The following is a 19,937-nucleotide window of genomic DNA, read 5'->3' on the forward strand; positions in this document are numbered from 1 at the left end:
AAGAGAAGATATCTATTGTGTGGCTGAAATACCTTTTTCTGAACGACCTCAGATCTTAGAAATTACTGAGGCTAGAGGGCTACAAATTGGTATGTTGATCATCCACCGTCCAATAGTCAAACATACCAAATTGCGGCTCTCTAGCCTCAATAGTTTTATTTTATTTAAGGTTAAAGTTAGCCATAATCGTGCTTCTGGCATTTATAAGGATAGGCCACCACCGGGACGTGGTTAAAGTTTCATGGGCCGCGGTTCATACAGCATTATACCGAGACCACCAAAAGATAGATCTGTTTTCCGTGGCCTTGTTTATACGCTGTAGCGGCTGTACAGAAAACTCAATTGCGCCAAAGAAACTTCGCCGCATTTTTTGCTTGTTTTTACATGATTTTATTGATTATAATTGAAAGAGACTGAATGGCTGGAGAGGCCTCTGATCCAGGAACATGGAACTGAAGTCGACAAATATTAGGGGTCCCCTGGGACCTTACGGATATAATTGGGGTATTGGAACTTTCGTTCACCACCACTGTTCTATTTTGAGTCAAAGTTCAATGCAGTTCTCGAAAATGGGAGACTTTTTTCAAGGTCAAAATCTGGGAAGAATGAGAATATGAATGTGAATAATAAAGCTATGATCATTAATAATATATATCTCCAGCTTTGAATAATAATAGTAGTAGTAGTAGTAGTAGTAGTAGTAGTAGTAGTAGTAGTAGTAGGAGAAACAAGAGACATAGTGTGACTACTGGAATAAGTAAAGTAACTCGAAAAGGCCAGGAATAAAACAACCAAATTACGTCGTTGGCAACTCTATGAATCGATTATCCTTAACTGAGTTAAATGTGTCACAAATGAACTAATTGTGTTTTCGTTCTCTCTCTCTCTCTCTCTCTCTCTCTCTCTCTCTCTCTCTCTCTCTCTCTCTCTTTCTCGTTAGCTCGGAAACTGTTCTGCGAAATGGTTTTTCTAAATCTGAGTTTGCGCTTTGCTGTGCAATGAATATATATACTTTTGTATATATATATATATATATATATATATATATATATATATATATATATATATATATATATATATATATGTTTATGTTTCAGTGTGTGTGTATGTGCGTACGCTCGCGCATGCATTTAGTTATATACGTGTATTTACAGGGGCATCTTCCTTGTCCCTCGTTGTATACGTGTATTTACAGGGGCGTCATCCTTGTCCCTTGTTTGTGTCATACATAAAGGCATAGTAGTTTGCGGTGTATCTCACACCCTTCAGACTGGTATGTGACCAGGGCACATTGTTTTATGAAGATTTCCTCCTTAAAAATTCAAAAGGGTGCAGCTCGGAAGAGGCGTTTTAGAATACCAATGGTATTACTGATGCATTTGCAAATCTGTATGTAACATAAAATAAATTTTTTGAATGAACGAATCTTACGTTTGATATTATTTTCAGCGATTCATTATTATTATTATTATTATTATTATTATTATTATTATTATTATTATTATTATTATTATTAGTGGATGAAACCTGTCCACATGGACCAAGCACACCAAAGGGGCCATTAACTTGAAATTCAAGCTTCCAATTAATGTTGGCTTCAACCTCCCAACGCAGAACCCACACTGCAGCAGTGACTGGTCTTGACACAAATCCAGTGATTTTCCATCGCCCTGGGGGAGACGCGAACCCGCGACATACGAGTGACATGCCACGACACTAACCACTATACCAGCGGACCAGATTGAAAGATCAGTTTAGACTCCCAGAGAAACCTGGAGACGTTGGTGGCGATTTTAGTCTTTCCAAACAAAGCTAATTATGATTTATCCGTCGTCAGGTATTCTTCAGAAGACCTTTCGTAAGAATTATTCCAGCAAGGAACTTTTAGTGTATGAGCGCCCGATATACAGAGCATATTCATCGAAAAGGTCTTGAGGCACCAAAGGTTTTTCATTCTCTTGACTGCCAAACTTTGGAGTTTCTTGACAATATTGAACTAGCAGTTGATTATCTCTTCCGTTGTATATTTTTGTGTTTCATGTTTTCAGCTTTCTCTCACTTACACATTCATTACTGTAAAGCTTATTTTGTAAGTTTCCGCACTAATGTCTTCTCTGCTTGAATAATAATAATAATAATAATAATAATAATAATAATAATAATAATAATAATAATAATAATAATAATAATAAAGGTGTCCACTTTAACGTTTGAAAGACTTATCATATAGAACCATGCACGCATGAAATAGTGAGGACCCCATTAAGAAACCTGTTATACTTTATTTTTTTTTCATTTCTCTCGAAACATTGTTTATCATATAAAGGAGTTAATTTTCTTCTCCATAGAACACAAGAAGTTTAGAAATAATTAATTGAATGAATAGGGAATGGAAATCATCAAGGTAATAAAGAAATAAATGTCTGTTCAAGGAACAAGGTGAAGAAATATTATTGGTGATCGGAGCCCCAGAAAATAAAAGATTAAATGCAAAATCAGGCAGGAAGGTTTCATTAGAAAGGTATAAAGATGAAAAAAATGAATTGTATTAGTTGGAAATATTAAAAGGAGATGGAGAATTAGGAAAAAAATGATTTCAAGGCGCAAATCAATTAGTTTCTTTTTGAAGATTTTTAAAACTCAGGTATCATGTATTTCAAACAACTAAACGGGCATTCCGTAATATCACAATAATTCATACTTTATAAACGAAAGTATTTTCTTTAATCTCATTCTGTTGTTCACATTTTTCAGTATGCTTATCCTCGAATCGTTTATATAAGCTAATTGTTTTCTAGCCTTACAAGGTCAGGTTTCCCCAATAAACTGCCGAATTTTGTGTTAAAAAACTTCAAATCATTGCCCCATAAGAAGTAAGATTTAACTGTTTTTTTATTACATATAATAAATTTTCTCTTATTTTTGTCCGATTTTAGGACGGGAATAATTACTAGTAATTTTGGAGTGGTTATATAAATATGGAATATCGAATTAAGTGAGGATGCAAAGCCTAGGTTATTTTATAAGTATGTATGTATGTATGTATATATATGTATATATATATATATATATATGTATGTATGTATATGCACATATATGTTTTTCATTTAATTATTTATTTATTTATTCGGCGTCCAGATGCGTCCGCGTAATTTTCCCCGGGCCATCCACGATAAACATTTATATTTATATATATATCTATTCCCAGTAATGCAAAAATATCCCTCTTTACTGGCAATATACATTACTGGACGTTTTATGAATACGCAGAATTTATTGCAGTTGTGTTGACTCTGCTATCAGTTTATGTTCATTATTTACCTTTCATTAAGGAGGGTTATTGTAGGTTTTCCGAAGGGGTGGCGCAAATCCCTTTTCTAATTTACTCCGACGAGTGGGTCGGGTGAAAAGAGAGAGAGAGAGAGAGAGAGAGAGAGAGAGAGAGAGAGAGAGAGAGAGAAGGGGGAGGAGCAAGGGAAAGTCAATTTAAATTAGCTTCAATCGAATGCCTTGGATGAAATGCGGGATCCAATAGTCTTTATTTTGAACGCTCTCAGTTCATACCTGCTGCTACGGGTTGGAACTATGGAATTTTGATTCGTATAGAAAAGGATACACCCATATCTATGGACAGAGTGGGATTTGATGCCTATAGAAGCCATATCAGAAGTTGCTGGGGATGAACTGGAATAAATCTGGAACTATATAGAGTCAGACTCCCAATTCCTACAGTTGCGACGATCTGTTTCGGTGCAGGCAAACAGTACTGACTGTTACTGATAGAGGCATAGTTAAATATTTGAGTAATTCGAATTCTGATTGGCCTGCCTGCACTATTACAGATAAAATATTGAAATATTAATATACATATATTATATATATAATAGTATTATCTACTGGTCACTTTTACCAGATACATATGTACTTATTTATATATATATATATATATATATATATATATATATATATATATATATATATATATATATATACATACATATATATATATATAAAATGTTTCCATATCTGGCTGATTCATTCATTGTGATAGATTTATCGAAATATTCGTAAACGAAGATAGAATTTTACTTTAGCTTTGTGGTTGTAATGCACTAAAATGATAGACAATCGACACAAGCTCATGCACGAACTTCCCATAGCATTTCTTTGATCTTAAGCTCCAGCATTCTATTTTCGTTTTAGTTTTCTGTAAAAGAAAACTATTGTGCCTTCTTTGTCGGTCCGTCCGCACTTTATTCTATCCGCACTTTTTTCTGCCCTCACTTTTTCTGTCCGCCCTCAGATCCCAAAAAAACTGAGGATATAGGGCTGGAAATTGGTGTTATTTATCCTCCCTCCAATCATCAGACATATCAAATTGCAGCCTTCTAGCCTCAGTAGTTTTAATTTTATGTAAGGCTAAAGTTAGTCATAATCGTCCTTCTAGCAACTATATAGGATAGGCCACCACCGGGTAGTAATTAAAGTTTCATGGGCCGTGGCTCATACAACATTATACCGAGACCACCAAAAGATAGATCTATTTTCGGTGGCCTTGATTATACGCTGTAACGGCTGTACAAAAAACTCGACTGCGCCTAAGAAACTTCGGCGCATCTTTTACTTGTTTTTTTTTTTTACTTTGTCATCGGGACAAAGAATTCAGAAAACCATCCTTTAGATGGCAACGGATGCTAGCGAATTGGCTGTGAGGAATTATATGACACTTGTGTTTTGATAAAAGAGGAATCATCAGTCACTGTGGATAGAATGGTATCTCGATTAAATGTAAAAGGAATTACTGAAGATAGATTGATATTCGGACTTGCCAATTCTGCAGAGTACTTCGGTAAAATTAGTGGATTTTGATGACGCATGCAACAGCGGCTATGAAGGTTGTGGTATTCGAATGAAATGACAGCTTGTGCTAATGTAATCCACATTTATTCGTTCATTTTCTGTCATTTAAATTATTATTATTATTATTATTATTATTATTATTATTATTATTATTATTATTATTATTATTATTATTAGTGCTAATATAATCCACATTTTTCGTTCGTTTTCTGTCATTATTATTATTATTATTATTATTATTATTATTATTATTATTATTATTATTATTATTATTATTATTATTATTATTATTCGGAAGTAGTTGTGTATAAATACTATTATTTTTTATGTCAGTGTTTCAGTCAATATTCCTGATTCGTCTATACCTACATAATGACACATACATAGCAGCTCATACTAGCATTTAAATTTGTTTCGTAAATAAACTGCTTGTGATAGTAAGAGAGAGAGAGAGAGAGAGAGAGAGAGAGAGAGAGAGAGAGAGAGAGAGAGAGACTATTTTTCGATGTAAAGGTAGTCGCATTCATAAGATTTGTTTTATGTGAAAACCAAAATGTTGACGATGTATATTTTCAGTTATGGCTTCTAAGGCTAGGTAACATTGTGCATGAAATGCGATGAATCGTTTTCATTAACATTTTTTCATTTCATGAAATGAAGAGAGTCAAATAGTTCCTCACTGGTGTTATAGGGCAAACCAAATATTCCCAAACGCATACGATAGACTTTTAAGCCAGATAATTTTGTTTGTTTGTTACACCTCATTAAATTTTCAAAGTGTCCATTTTAGTTTTCTGTAAAAGAAACTATTTTGATGGCTATTTGTCTGCCGGATCGCACTTTTTCCGTCTGCCCTCAAATCTTAAAAACTACGGAGGCTTGTGGGCTGCAAATTGGTATGTTGATCATCCACCCTCCAATCATCAAACATACCAAATTGCAGCCCTTTACCCTCAGTAGTTTTTATTTTATTTAAGGTTAAAGTTAGCCATGTTCGTGCGTCTGTCACCGCTATAGGTGCCAACAATACAGGCCACCACCGGTCCGTGGCTGAAAGTTTCATGGACCGCGGCTGAGAGTATCATGGGCCTTGGCTGAAAGTTTCATACAACATTATACGCTGTACAAAAAACTCGATTTCGCCGAAGAAACTTAGGCGCATTTTTTACTTGTTTCTTTCTGTGGTTAAACAATTAGAGCTAAAGAAGCAAAATATATTGAAAAGATAAGATTCAGTTTAAAAAACTTTACATCTGTTTTACATGACAACTTTTAATTTTGACAAATATCCAGTTCCTGATTATTTCTTAGTTATCGGCTAATCCTGATGTACTTATTTTTTTCGGTTGTACAAATAAAGATGAAGTGTGTACTTTTTTTATCATATCCATGCTTAAGTGTGTGCTCCCATACACGGAAAAACACACACACACACACCTATATGTATATGTATGTATGTATGTATGTATGTATGTATGTATGTATGCATCTTGGAGGAAATTTATGTATGTATGCATGTGTATACTGTGTATATATATATATATATATATATATATATATATATATATATATATATATATATATATATATATATATATATACATATATAGATATATATATGTGTGTGTGTGTCTGTGTATGTATGAGTTTGAGTCAGAAAGGAGAGAGAAGGAGACTGTGTGCTTGCTTTGGTCGTGTGTATCCGAGTGTTTCTAATTCATTACCAGATAACGAATCTCCATCATTTCCCCTCGTCCCTACACTTCCCCGACAACAATGTATCATCGAGTGTTCTAAACACCTCAGTCGGTTCTTTTGTATCTTGGCAAACTTCTTAATCAGCATCTTTATGACAAACTTTCCATCCAGGAAAAGCCTTTCACGTCACAGCCCCCGTGGTCCTCCTATTAATGTGGGAGAAAGTTGTCGCTGGTACGCTTTTTGTGTGTGCAATATACCCGGCGTCCTCGCTTCTGTCGGGGATTATTTATTTGCTATTCCTATCTCCTTGTTCTGGTTTTTTTTTCACGTTTTAGTTTTCTGTTAAAGAAAACTATTGAGATCGCTATTTGTCTCTCCGTCCGCACCTTTTCTGTCGGGCCTCAGATCTTAAAAACTGCTGTGGCTAGAGGGCTGTAAATTGGTATGTTGATCATCCACTTCCAGTCATCAAACATACCAAATTGCAGCCTTCTAACCTCAGTAGTCTTTATTTTAAGGTTAAAGTTAGCCATAATCGTGCTTCAGGCAGCGCTATAGTTACCAACAACATAGGCCACCACCGGACCGTGGCTTAGTTTCATGGGCCGCAGCTAAGAGTTTTATGGGCCGGACTGAGGCCACCACCGGACAGAAAACTCGATTGCGCCGAGGAAACTTCGTCTCATTTTTTACCTGTTTTGTTTTTTCTTGGATGTGTCCAGATGATGAGGAGAGGCATAAGTAGATGATAATCGATTTTTTTTTTGTGAGGCGTTGTTGTTCCAATATGCAGACGTTCTTTTGTGTTATCGCAACTTATTTTAATTCTGTTTTCGGTTGTTTGATGATTTTCTATTTATGCGTGTATGTTTGCGTTTGTGTTTGTGTTTGTGTTTGTGGAAGGGGTTTGAGTAACAAGGTGTTAGCATTGAGAGATGGATGACTGGTAGCTGATAATAGAAATGAAATGCCACTTGCGAAACGTTAATTTTTATATACCTTTTGTTTACATAGTCTTTGATGCTCACGTTTGCTTAATGTTTCTTTTTCTTTACAGTACTGTTTCGCCATTTTTATCGCGAATGTTGCTGTTGTATAACGACTAAGCTCTCGTTGTTGCCTCAGATGTTTATTGAACTGATTAGACTATTAATGTATACATGAAATGATCTAATTGCTGTGTGTAATAGCAATTAAACCCTGAAGACTGCACCACGGTAACAATAGCTGTTGTTCAGCTTTTAACAGGAGCCGCCTTCTGTAATGGGAACTGATTACACAATAAGGAATAATTGAAATCATTACTAAGTATCCCTTTGCCCAATATACTGGTGATAAAGATGCGAGCAAAACAGTCCCTTCCCTATCTGTAGAAATAGCTTATTTTTCTTAGTTAATCCTAGAGAGGATTTATTTTTATTAAATAAACTCCCATTAACGCAGGATTATGTAACTACAACAGAAACAGGATTAACTAACAAAATATACGGAGAGAAAACGTATCCCCAATTATATGAAAAGAAACAGTGACAGACATTCTATTAGAAGCTGCCGTTTACCATTATACCGGAGCCTGCATTATTGAGCGCATATAGTTGATTTGGGAAGCGCAGAAAGTTAAACTAATTTGAAATTCAATTGATAATTTGTCAGCTGCAGGGGAGGGCTCGCTGAGTGGACTTAATTGTGAAATAAGTTTACGGGAGAGAGATTAATTTTGTGCGAAGGCGAAAAGCACCTCACGCCCTCACCTCTTCTCTTTATCGTTCCCTCCCATAATGCTTCATTTCGAAACCGACACTGAAGACTAATTCCTGCCACCGAGAATTTTTAAGGGATTTTTTTTTTTACATAATTCTTTATTATTTTAACTGCAGAGATGATGTACATGAAGTAATAAGTCACACACGTTATACATACCTGTATATACACACATACATACATATATATTTATATATGTATATATACATATATATTTATGTATAATATATTTATATATATATATTCATGTATACATATGTGTATTATATATAAAAAAAATATATATATATATATATATATATATATATATATATATATATATATATATATATATATATATATATATATATATATATATATATATATATATATATATATCTGTAAAGATAGACAGTCAGATATTGTGCAATTAGGAAGTGACAGGCGTGAAGGGCACTTGACGCTTCTTTCATTACGTAGGGGTGTGACGACAATATTTGTTATCGACTTCGATACTTTTCCAATCCTATGGAAGTACCCTCGAAATGACTTCATCCATCACCTGATAGGAATAAGGTATAATGACTGAAGGCTCCAATAAATAGGGCTTTTAAGGCTATTGGATATTTATTTTTTGCTTCCGTACCATTGGACTTACAAATGTTGAGAGGGCTTATAGAGACGCCATAATATCCCCTCCCCCCCCTACCTCTTTCATCTCTTCAAACTCGAATACTTCGTCTTCACCTATTTTTCCCTATTTCATCTTTCCAGTTTCTTGTTTCTTTCTTACCATTTTCTCACCAATTTTATTGTCCTTTCTGGCCGACTCGCTCTCCCATGTCTTCTTCTTCTTATTTTCTTTTCCCTTGTTTCATTTTTTCAGTTTCTTCTTGTCTTCTTACTGTTTATTGTCCTTTTGGACAGCTTGTTCCCCTCATTATTCCGTCTATTTTATACACCATATTCTCATCTTTCCCATTCTTCTGTTCTTTATCTTAACATTTTTTCATCATTCCCACTCTTCTGTTCTTTATCCTAACATTTTCTCTTCATTCCCACTCTTCAGTTCTTTTATCCTAACATTTTCTCTTCATTCCCACTCTTCTGTTCTTTATCCTAACATTTTCTCTTCATTCCCACTCTTTTGTTCTTTATCCTAACATTTTCTCTTCATTCCCACTCTTCTGTTCTTTATCCTATCATTTTCTCTTCATTTCCACTCTTCTGTTCTTTTATCCTACCATTTTCTCTTCATTCTCACTCTTCTGTTCTTTTATCCTAAAATTTTCTCTTCATTCCCACTCTTCTGTTCTTTATCCTACCATTTTCTCTTCATTCTCACTCTTCTGTTCTTTTATCCTAACATTTTCTCTTCTTTCCTACTCTTCTGTTCTTTATCATAACATTTTCTCTTCATTCCCACTCTTCTGTTCTTTTATCTTAGCATTTTCTCTTCATTCCCACTCTTCTGTTCTTTATCCTAACATTTTCTCCTCATTCCTACTCTTCTGTTCTTTATCATAACATTTTCTCTTCATCCCCACTCTTTTGTTCTTTTATCCTAGCATTTTCTCTTCATTCCTAATCTTCTGTTCTTTATCATAACCTCTCCTCCCACGACCTTCGTTTATGGTAACCTTGTGTTCTCACTTCTTTATTCGTGAATCCTCCTCCCCTTTTCCTCCACGTTCTCTTTCTGTTCCACTTCCCACTCGTCCTTTTCCGCTTCCTTATCTTATGCATCTTTTCGTCTATTTCCTCCCCCTTCCTTCAGTTCCTCTGCCCCACTTCCTCCTCCCTCTCCTCCTCATCCTCCTTATCTTTCTGCTCCTTATCCTCCTCCTCCTTCTCTTTCCTCTTCAACCTCTGCAAATGATTGATCTCTCCCTTGTGTCTTCTGGACCCCTTCCGATTTCCAATCTGATGTCCTGGAAATTCTTCTATTCAATAACCAGACACAGATGTCAGCAAGGTATTGCAGTTTGAAATCCCCCTCTCTCTCTCTCTCTCTCTCTCTCTCTCTCTCTCTCTCTCTCTCTCTCTCTCTCTCTCTCTCTCTCTCTCACAGACACACATACACACGAGCGCACATTTCCTGTTAACCTGCCATTAGTGGTAATCCTCTCATTACTGGGATATTGGCTTTGGTACTGGCGAAAACGCACGCATTGATTCCGTAAACAGAAATTAGTAAGTTGGATGAAACCCTTAAACAAATCTCTCTCTCTCTCTCTCTCTCTATATATATATATATATATATATATATATATATATATATATATATATATATATATATATATATGAATGTATGTATGTGTATGTATCATCTTCATGCAAACGGAAATACATATGAGCCTGTATAATTACACTCATTTATTATTTCCATCTTGTTGTTTTTGATGAAGCTGGCTTTATGCCAGCACGGGCTCTTCCTCATAGAGCAGCCCTGTAAAGATATTTTCATATACTATCATCGTTTCGTGCACTATTGTTATGCTAAGACAATAGAATGTCCTAAAAGAATATTTTGCAGTTCCCGTAACTGTCTAAGTACATTCCTATGAGATATACTGTACAGCAACACAACGAATAAAATGGTGTCTAATAAAGAAAGTCTGCTTGGCTTTCTTAAGAAGAAAGGGCAGTGTATACGAAAGTCACCCAAGCATATAAAGAAGGTAAACGGAAAATTGAGTGGTTTTGACGTTAACGAATGCTTTCAAATATTTCATCTTAAATATTAATGGAAAGCGACTGAATTCAGGTGCTTCGCGAAAATATGTCCTTTCTTTTGTGTTATGTTTATAAATAATAAAATATTATTGCATTATGCAAATGACGTCATATATGAATAACGACCGGATATGATGTAATTGCTTTCCATTATCACAGCGTATCTTTAACGCTTATTCATTGACTCATACTTGCCGTGGCAGCGATTTTTGTGTATTTTATCATGTGCATTTGTGTGTTAAATTGTGTGTGTTTAATATATTGCGCGCGTACCGGTATGCGCCTTTTTAGTTTTCTGTAAAAGAAACTGTTGTGCCGGCCTTGTCTGTCCGTCAGCACTTTTCTGTCCGCACTTTTTCTCTCCGCCCTCAGATATTAAAAACTACTGAGGCTAGGGGGCTGCAAATTGGTAACTTGATCATCCATCCTCCAATCATCAAACATACCAAATTGCAGCCCTCTAGCCTCAGTTGTTTTTATTTTATTTGAGGATAAAGTTATCCATAATTGTTCATCTGGCAACGTTATAGGACATACCCCCCCCGGCCCGTGGTTAAAGAGTCATGGGCCGCGGCTCATAAACCACCGAAAGATAGATCTATTGTCGGTGGCCTTGATTATACGCTGTACAGAAAACTCAATTGCGCCAAAGAAACTTCGTCTCATTTTTTACTTGTTTCTTCCAGTGCACGCATACATCGTAGAGAATTTTAATGTGTGCAATTTTCTTTGCAAACTAGTAGTTTGCTTTTTTAATTTTTTATTTTCCCAAGTCTTTATCAGTTATTTAAAGTTCTCTGTTAGCTTGCACGCATATGCTTTTAATTGTTCCTCCGTTTGTTCATAGGTGAGCATGGAACCTAACAAGCACGATTCTTGTCTTGTTCTTGATTATAAGTAAATGCGGTTTTTCTTAGCATGGCGTGGTCATATATTGGTGAGTGCCTGTGAGAACTAGCAACCTTGTTTTCTGGATGTCGAGTGTTAGGCGTCGATTCTTTCGATGTCAAGTGTTGGACGTCTGTTCTTTGGATGTCGAGTGTTGAAAATCGATTCTTTGGACGTCGACTCTCTGGGTGTTGAGTGTTAGACGTCTGTTCTTTTGGTGTCGAGTGTTGAAAATCGATTCTTTGGACGTCGACTCTTTGGGTTTCGAGTGCTGGACGTCTTTGGGTGTAGAATGTCAGCCGTTTTTGGGTGTCGAGTGTTGGGCGTCGACTCGTTGGGTGTCGAGTGTTAGACGTCTTTGGGTGTCGAGTGTTGGGCGTCGACTCTTTGAGTGTTGAGTGTCGGACGTTCATTCTTTGGATGTCAAATGTTGGACCTCGATTTCTTGTGTGTCGAGTATTAGACGTCGATTCTGTGGCTGCCAAATGTTGGACGCCGATTCATTGTGTGTCGAGGTCTGGACGCCGATTCTTTCATGTTGAGTGTTGAACGTTGATTCTCTTGGTGTCGAGTGTTAGACGTCGATTCTTTGGATGCCAAATATTCGACGTCGATTCCTTGGATGCCAAATATTCGACATCGAATCTTTGGGAAGTCAAGTGCTGGACGTTATTCTCTGGGCGACGAGTGTGAGACGTCGATTCTTGGAATGTCAAATATTGGACCTTTATTCTTTGTATGTCGAATGCTGGACGTCGATTCTCTTGGGGCAGAGTATTGGACGACGGTTATTCGAATGTCTTACTTATGTCGTCGATTCTTTCGACGTCGACACCTGTCGATGCCAAACACGGCCTCCTGGTGCCGTGCTTTTAACCCTAGCATGCAATGGCATTCTCATTTACCTGGCGCCTTGGCATGCACGCTCGAAAGCACACGAACAAACTTCTCTGTGCTTTCAGCCTGATGCCTCCATTGATAATTCACTAGAAATACATTTACCAGAAACTCTTGCTTGCAGGGCGAGTATACTATGCATTTAAACTTTTTTTATTTATTAATGCAATTGGTTTTTGATTAATCTGTTTATATCCTTTTGCAGTGCTACTGTGAATTAAGATAATGAATGAATTATGATGTCTATTTATCTATCTATATCTATATATATATCTGTATATATATATATATATATATATATATATATATATATATATATATATATATATATATATATAAATAAATATACATACATACATACACATATATAAATACATATATAGGTAGATATAGATAGATAGATAAATAGATACAATAATTCATTCATTATCTTAATTCACAGTAGCACTGCAAAAATTATGTATAAATGAAAATATGTATAATTATTTTCTTGACTCTTGATATGTATATATAGGTAGATATAGATATAAGCAAATATATACAATAATTCATTCCTTATCTTAATTCACAGAAGCACTGCAAAAAGATGTAAACAGATTAATCAAAGACCAATTACTTTCATAAATAAATAAAAGGTTTAAATGTACAGTATACGCCCTCTGCAGGCAACAGTTTTTTCAGTAAATGCGTTGACAGTGAATTACTCAATGGAGGCATCAGTCGGTAACATTCTGATGGCACGTTCCTGTGAAATTTTCCATTTTTTTTTTTTTTTTTTTTGCAGTTTTCGGCTTTCTTCCTGCTTATCATTACTCGAAATCTTTAAAGTACTATAATTACCGCTAATGATATCAGCATTACTGTTATTGGAATGGTGATTAATATTATTATCATCATTAAGGTAATGTATGGTCCATCGTGTAAATTTTTTCCGTGTTACCTTTCTATATACCGAGATGCATGTCGTTCGATCCACTTGCATTGTGTACAACAAAAAACAAGTAAAAAATGCGCCGAAGTTTCTTCGGCGCAGCGGAGTTTTCTGTACAGCCACTACAGCGTATAATCAAGGCCACCGGAAATAGATCTATCCTTTGGTGGTCTCGTTATAATGCAGTGTGACCCGAGCCCATGAAACTTATCCACGGCCCGGTGGTGGCCTATCATATCGTTGCCAGAAGCACGATCATGGCTAAAATTAACCTTAAATAAAATTTAAAAAATACTAAGACTAGAGGGCTGCAATTTGGTATGTTTGATGATTGGAGGGTGGATGACCAACATACCAATTTGCAGCCGTCTAGCCTCAGTAATTTTTAAGATCTGAGGGCGGACAGAAAAAGTGCTGACAGAATAAAGTGCAGACGGACAGACGAAGCCGGCACAATAGTTTTCTTTTACAGAACACTAAAAAACAGCATCGAGAAGAAAAATGACTCCCTTTTATTATAGAGAGGGAATGAATTACTCGAAGGGAATAATATAAAAGAGAAGGCTTTTACCTTACCGTCCAAATAGTGGCTTCCTTCCAAGGAAAAATCTTTTTCTTGGTGATTCTTTCGGAAAAATATATACTGTTGCAATCGCGTCACTCTTGTGCGGGTATGGAAGGAAGCCTGTGGTGGTATGTTCCTAAGAAGTATCGTACTCTGGTGAAGCCTCATGTCATTCGTTCTTCCAGTTTCAAGTATAAGGGGGGGAAAGTAAACCTAAAAATTATGGAAAAACAATAAAATATTAAGTAACAGTTCATGTTATCGAAACTCTTGACAGGTTGAGGAACAGTTTGCATACACAAGTAAATAAACCACGCCTACACGCTTATATTCGGTCCTCTCCATTCCAACACCTCTTCTCCTCCATCTATCTTGCATTTTTCTTTTAGTCTCCCTCTCCCCTTTCCTATCAGCGCTCCCAAATTTTACATGCGTTCGATTACACCAGCCCCCGCCCCCTTCCCTCCCGTTTACCATATAAATACTCTAGGCTTTGTTCATATATGCATTTTGGCTTCCTGCACATAAGTAACGTACGTACCTATGCCCTGTATTGTACATAAATAACATACATACCTATGCACTGTATTGTGCATAAATACCATACATACCTATGCACTGCATTGTACATAAATAACATACATACCTATGCACTGTATTGTACATAAATAACATACATACCAATGTACTGTAATGTACATAAATAAAATACATACCTATGCAATGTATTGTACATAAATAACCATGAGTCTGATAACGTACAACTTGTATGGATCGTAAAATGGTTAATTATGATGATTAATTATGTTAGATAACGGCACTATATCAGTGCATAAATTTGTTAGAGGATAAAACGTTCATAATTGATTTCTGCGTTAGGGAAAAGTGAGCGGATGACTAATGAAAGAAAAATTAAGAATTCCACCACAAAACATGAAAAAATTGTTTCCAGTAACTGATAGCCGAGCAGTTCTAGGAATAGACCTGGGAACACTTGCTGTATATCGGTTTTGCTTTGAGAATAAAAGAACATAAGAAGATCATTTTGCCTTAAACAGATCCAAAATGTCTTTTCATTTGCGAAAAATTCAGTAATGCAGTGGACGCAGTCAGGAAAGTGGGTGGTAAAACATCTGTAAGAAGGTTAGACGTAATAATAACCAAAACCACGTACTGTATATTAGTGTTGAATCCATAGTTTTCGAGGCCGCTGAGGTGAATAGTGACACTCCCGATGCCCTTTTAGTCCAAGTTCAGCCCCGATAGGAATGGAGGGGTGAGAAGGGGTGAAATATAAAATGTCAAATATGTTGGGCAATTTAATTGAAGCAACTATCTTAATAAGAAAGGGAGAGTTAGACGAAAGTTTATGGTATGGAAAGAACGGATTTTTCAAAGGACGAAAATCATGGGTTCCCAAGGCGACCGGTGCTACCAGTCACTGGGGCTGTAGTTTGTATTTTGTTGTCTTAGCTACAGATGCTCTGGTAGATAAATGGATATAGATAGGTAGGTAGATTGGTAGAAAATTAGCTACTATGTCAGTTATTCCTAATTAAATTGACCTTTTTTGGGGGGGTTCAGCGAATGATCGCAAATAAGGCAACGTTTCCAAAATAGTATAATTACCTCTAATAATAACCCCTGATAATATCATTATTGCTGTTAGTAGGAGTCTGATGATGATGATGATGAATGATGATGATGCTTATTATTATTATATTAAGTTCACGGTGTATGGTTACACTGCTGTTGCTTATTTTATTCTTAGGGTCATTCTTTAACGGTCTCAAAGAAACCGCTGCTGAGGCAGGGTGCTACGCAAGTTCCAAAGCGTCACTAAGCTTATATCACTTCGCTACCTTAAGGCATAAAAAGATGATAAAATGTCCATTGGTGTATGAAGACAAGCATACACACCCACATAAATTATATATATACACACACACACACACACACACACACATATAAAAATATATATATATATATATATATATATATATATATATATATATATGCACACATGTTTGTGTGTGTGTCTATGTATGTGGTTTGTCTGTGTTTGTGGGTCTAATGCGTGTATTCTGACCCCACTGAACATTTTATCATCTATTTATGTCTCAAGAAGTGACAAGCAATTACCAGCAGGCAAAGTAATCGCCCGGATATCAATTACGAGCAGAACTGCGCATACGAATTGGCCCGCTTTCCAATATACTTTTAGCGAATGAAGGTGAGAAATGATCAAATAAATTTTCCACGTGACACGGAGCTCACTACTGGCGCTTTCTTTGCGAGAGGAAAAATATTTGAAAAATGCCGCTAATTATTCCTATTGGTTTTGGATATTGTAATAAAAAAAACTTGTTATGGAGTATTAGTTTATTCATGGTTTAACGTTTCCCATACTTTATCTCTAGGAGATAGGAACCTCATGGAAAAATGATAGTGAGCGTCGTCAAAATATAATAATAATAATAATAATAATAATAATAATAATAATAATAATAATAATAATAATAATAATATCAGAACTCAAGTGAATATATACAAGCCATCCTTGTATGTGTGTCATATATATATATATATATATATATATATATATATATATATATATATATATATATATATATATATATATATATATATATATATATATATATATATATATATATATATACATATTATATATATATATATATTATATATATATATTTATATAATATATATACATATATATATAATATATATGTATATGTATATGTGTATGTATATTAAGCCTTATGATTGTTATTCTTATTGGAAGTTCCTTTAGTCGATAAGGGTGAGATTGTATTTAGTTCCCCACATTGCAGTGAATATCAGTGGTAACTTTACTGTAAATTAGGTATTTTGAATTAGTAGGAAGACAGGAATTTCACTACTTGGCTCCTTCCCTGTAGTGCGAAATAGGGACGAATATTTTATTCTTGGAAATTTTGTTTTCGTGTAATTATACAGAAAGGTTTTTTGTATCTTCGTATTGGTTATATACATATAAATAAAAAAATATATATATATATATATACAGAGAGAGAGAGAGAGAGAGAGAGAGAGAGAGAGAGAGAGAGAGAGAGAGAGAGCAACGTTATTGAAATATTGCCCCGTTTTGATACGTGCAGTATCACGCTTGATTAAACCCCGTGGCTCCAGAACAGTCACTCAGTTGTTCAGAGAAATGTATCAAGTAATAATATATCCGGTGATTAGGGCAGTGATGGAAAGGATCCCTGGCCATAAGCCCTCTCGTAAACACATTCATCTTCTGAAAGTTGCGGCATTATGTGGGTCAGCGGGCTGTGATTAAATTCCTCGTATGAAGAGAGGCCCCATCTTGAGTGTCGGGGACGTAATTACTGGTTATGCGTAATTGGTAATTTAGCTGTCAAGGAGATTCATGGACACTGCGCTGTGTATATTTGTCTCCCGGATCGGCCCCTGTCACTTGTACTGATTGGGTCGGTATCGAAGGGCGGAGAGAATCCTTCTGGGGCTATGTGCCCAGAGTTTTCCTAATAAGGGAGCGCAAGGGTCATTTCTTACGGTCGCGAAGCATTTGGGCGTAGGAGGCAGATGGGGTGAGTAAATTCATGATTTAATTCTGGTTACTTTTGTTATGTTTGATTGGCTGTTTATAGATGCGTATTTTCGATATTGATCGTATTTATGATTTTATTCAGCCTTTTCTTTTTATTTATTAGTGCCTTTTTATAAAAACATATTTTCGATATTGATCGTGATTGCAGTAATCTAATTATATTATTCATGAGCTCTTCAATGAACAGGTTTTTAGTAATAACTTTGTGAGCTATCCATAAATTGTTTTACGAAAAAAAAAACAATGGGGCAAATGTACCTTTATTTTCTTTAGAATACATGTCCTCTTACAAATAAGAGTCAATTTACGCAAATATAGCATTTTCATGTGCAGGATGGCCATATTGGATTTAGTAATCACTTACAGATATATCCGTGAATTATATTAAAAAAAATTGCGCAAATGTTAATTTTTTTGTTCTTGGAAAGCTTATTCTCTTTAAAACAAGAGTTAATTTACGCAAATATACCGTTTTATTTTATTAGCGCACAGGTTCATTTGGGCAGATGTCCTTCCCCCATAAATCTAGACTTGATGAAAGGGTTTTAGTCGGCTTCAGTATAAGATAAGGAATATAAACTAGAAAAATAAATGAATAAAACTTACAGTTTCATCTCCTGGTGGACTGTGAGCAAGTGAGAGCAAAAACCGAAAGTTATCTCTCCACCTGTTAGATAAATGACTTAATTACACAGTCTTGAGATAAACTCTACCAGAGATAAAACTTCAGTCTTATCTGTTGCTCAAAGGCTCCCGTTGGGCGCCGTGAAGGCGATGAATGGTCTCATTGTGGTAATATAAGGGTGAAGTAATTATGAAATACTTTTATGCTAGGAAATTGTGTTCATGAAATAATAAAGGTGAATGTAATTTAATTTCTCTTACGCTTGTAGCCTTCTTGCCATTTTTACAGTGTGAATAAAAACTAGTAAAAAATGCGCCGAAGTTTCTTCGGCGCAATCGAGTTTTCTGTAAATCGTAAGGTATAATCAAGGCCACCGAAAATAGGTCTAGCTTTCGATGGTCTCGGTATAATGCTGTATGAGCCGCGGCCCATGAAACTTGAACCACAGCCCGGTGGTGGCCTGGCATATATTGTTGCCAGATGCATGGTTATGGCTAACTTTAACCTCCAATAAAATAAAAACTACTGAGGCTAGAGGGCTGTAATTGGTTACTTTTGATGATTGAAGGGTGCATGATCAACATACCAATTTGCAGCCCTCTAACCCCAGTAGTTTTTAAGGACTGCGGACGGACAGACAAAGCCAGCGCAATCGTTTTCTTTTCAGAAAACTAAGAAGGTACGTTTGCTAAATCCACGGTAGTTATGGGTTAAATGCGTAAAACATGAAGACGTCAGAAAGTTAATTTCCTGTATTTTGTCCTGTTTTTAATAAATTTCTTTCATTTAGTTCGTACATGCATAAGTGAGTAAATGAATGAAGAAAAAAGAATTGGAAGGAGAAAATAACGTAGAGCTGAATGAGTAAAGAAGTAAAATTATATTCATTATCATTGGTGATTTGAGCAAAAAGTATACATGTATCCATTTACAATGAAAATTTATCAGAGAAAACATATTAGCAAATATATATATATATATATATATATATATATATATATATATATATATATATATATATATATGTATATATATATTCGTGTCTCTTGTATGTGAAGGGGAATAAAGATGATCCCTCTGAAAGGTCAACAAACATTTTCACCTATGTTCATGGGTCTTTGTAAATTAAAGAATATTTTTGTAAATGAAAATCTTTGCCTTTCCTAATGCCAGATAAAGGTGAGACAACTTCATCATTACATATTCCACTTAACATTCGAATGTACGTTATAACCTCAGTGAAATAAAGTTTTAGAGTATACTCTAAAAAATTAAGAGGTATAAAAGGGGTAGAAAAAGGGTATTTCTAGTGGTTAAATAGCATACCTATCAGGGTATATAAGAACTATAATATACC

The sequence above is a fragment of the Macrobrachium rosenbergii genome, chromosome 10 (genome assembly GCF_040412425.1).
Source record: "Macrobrachium rosenbergii isolate ZJJX-2024 chromosome 10, ASM4041242v1, whole genome shotgun sequence".
Lineage (NCBI taxonomy): Eukaryota > Metazoa > Arthropoda > Malacostraca > Decapoda > Palaemonidae > Macrobrachium > Macrobrachium rosenbergii.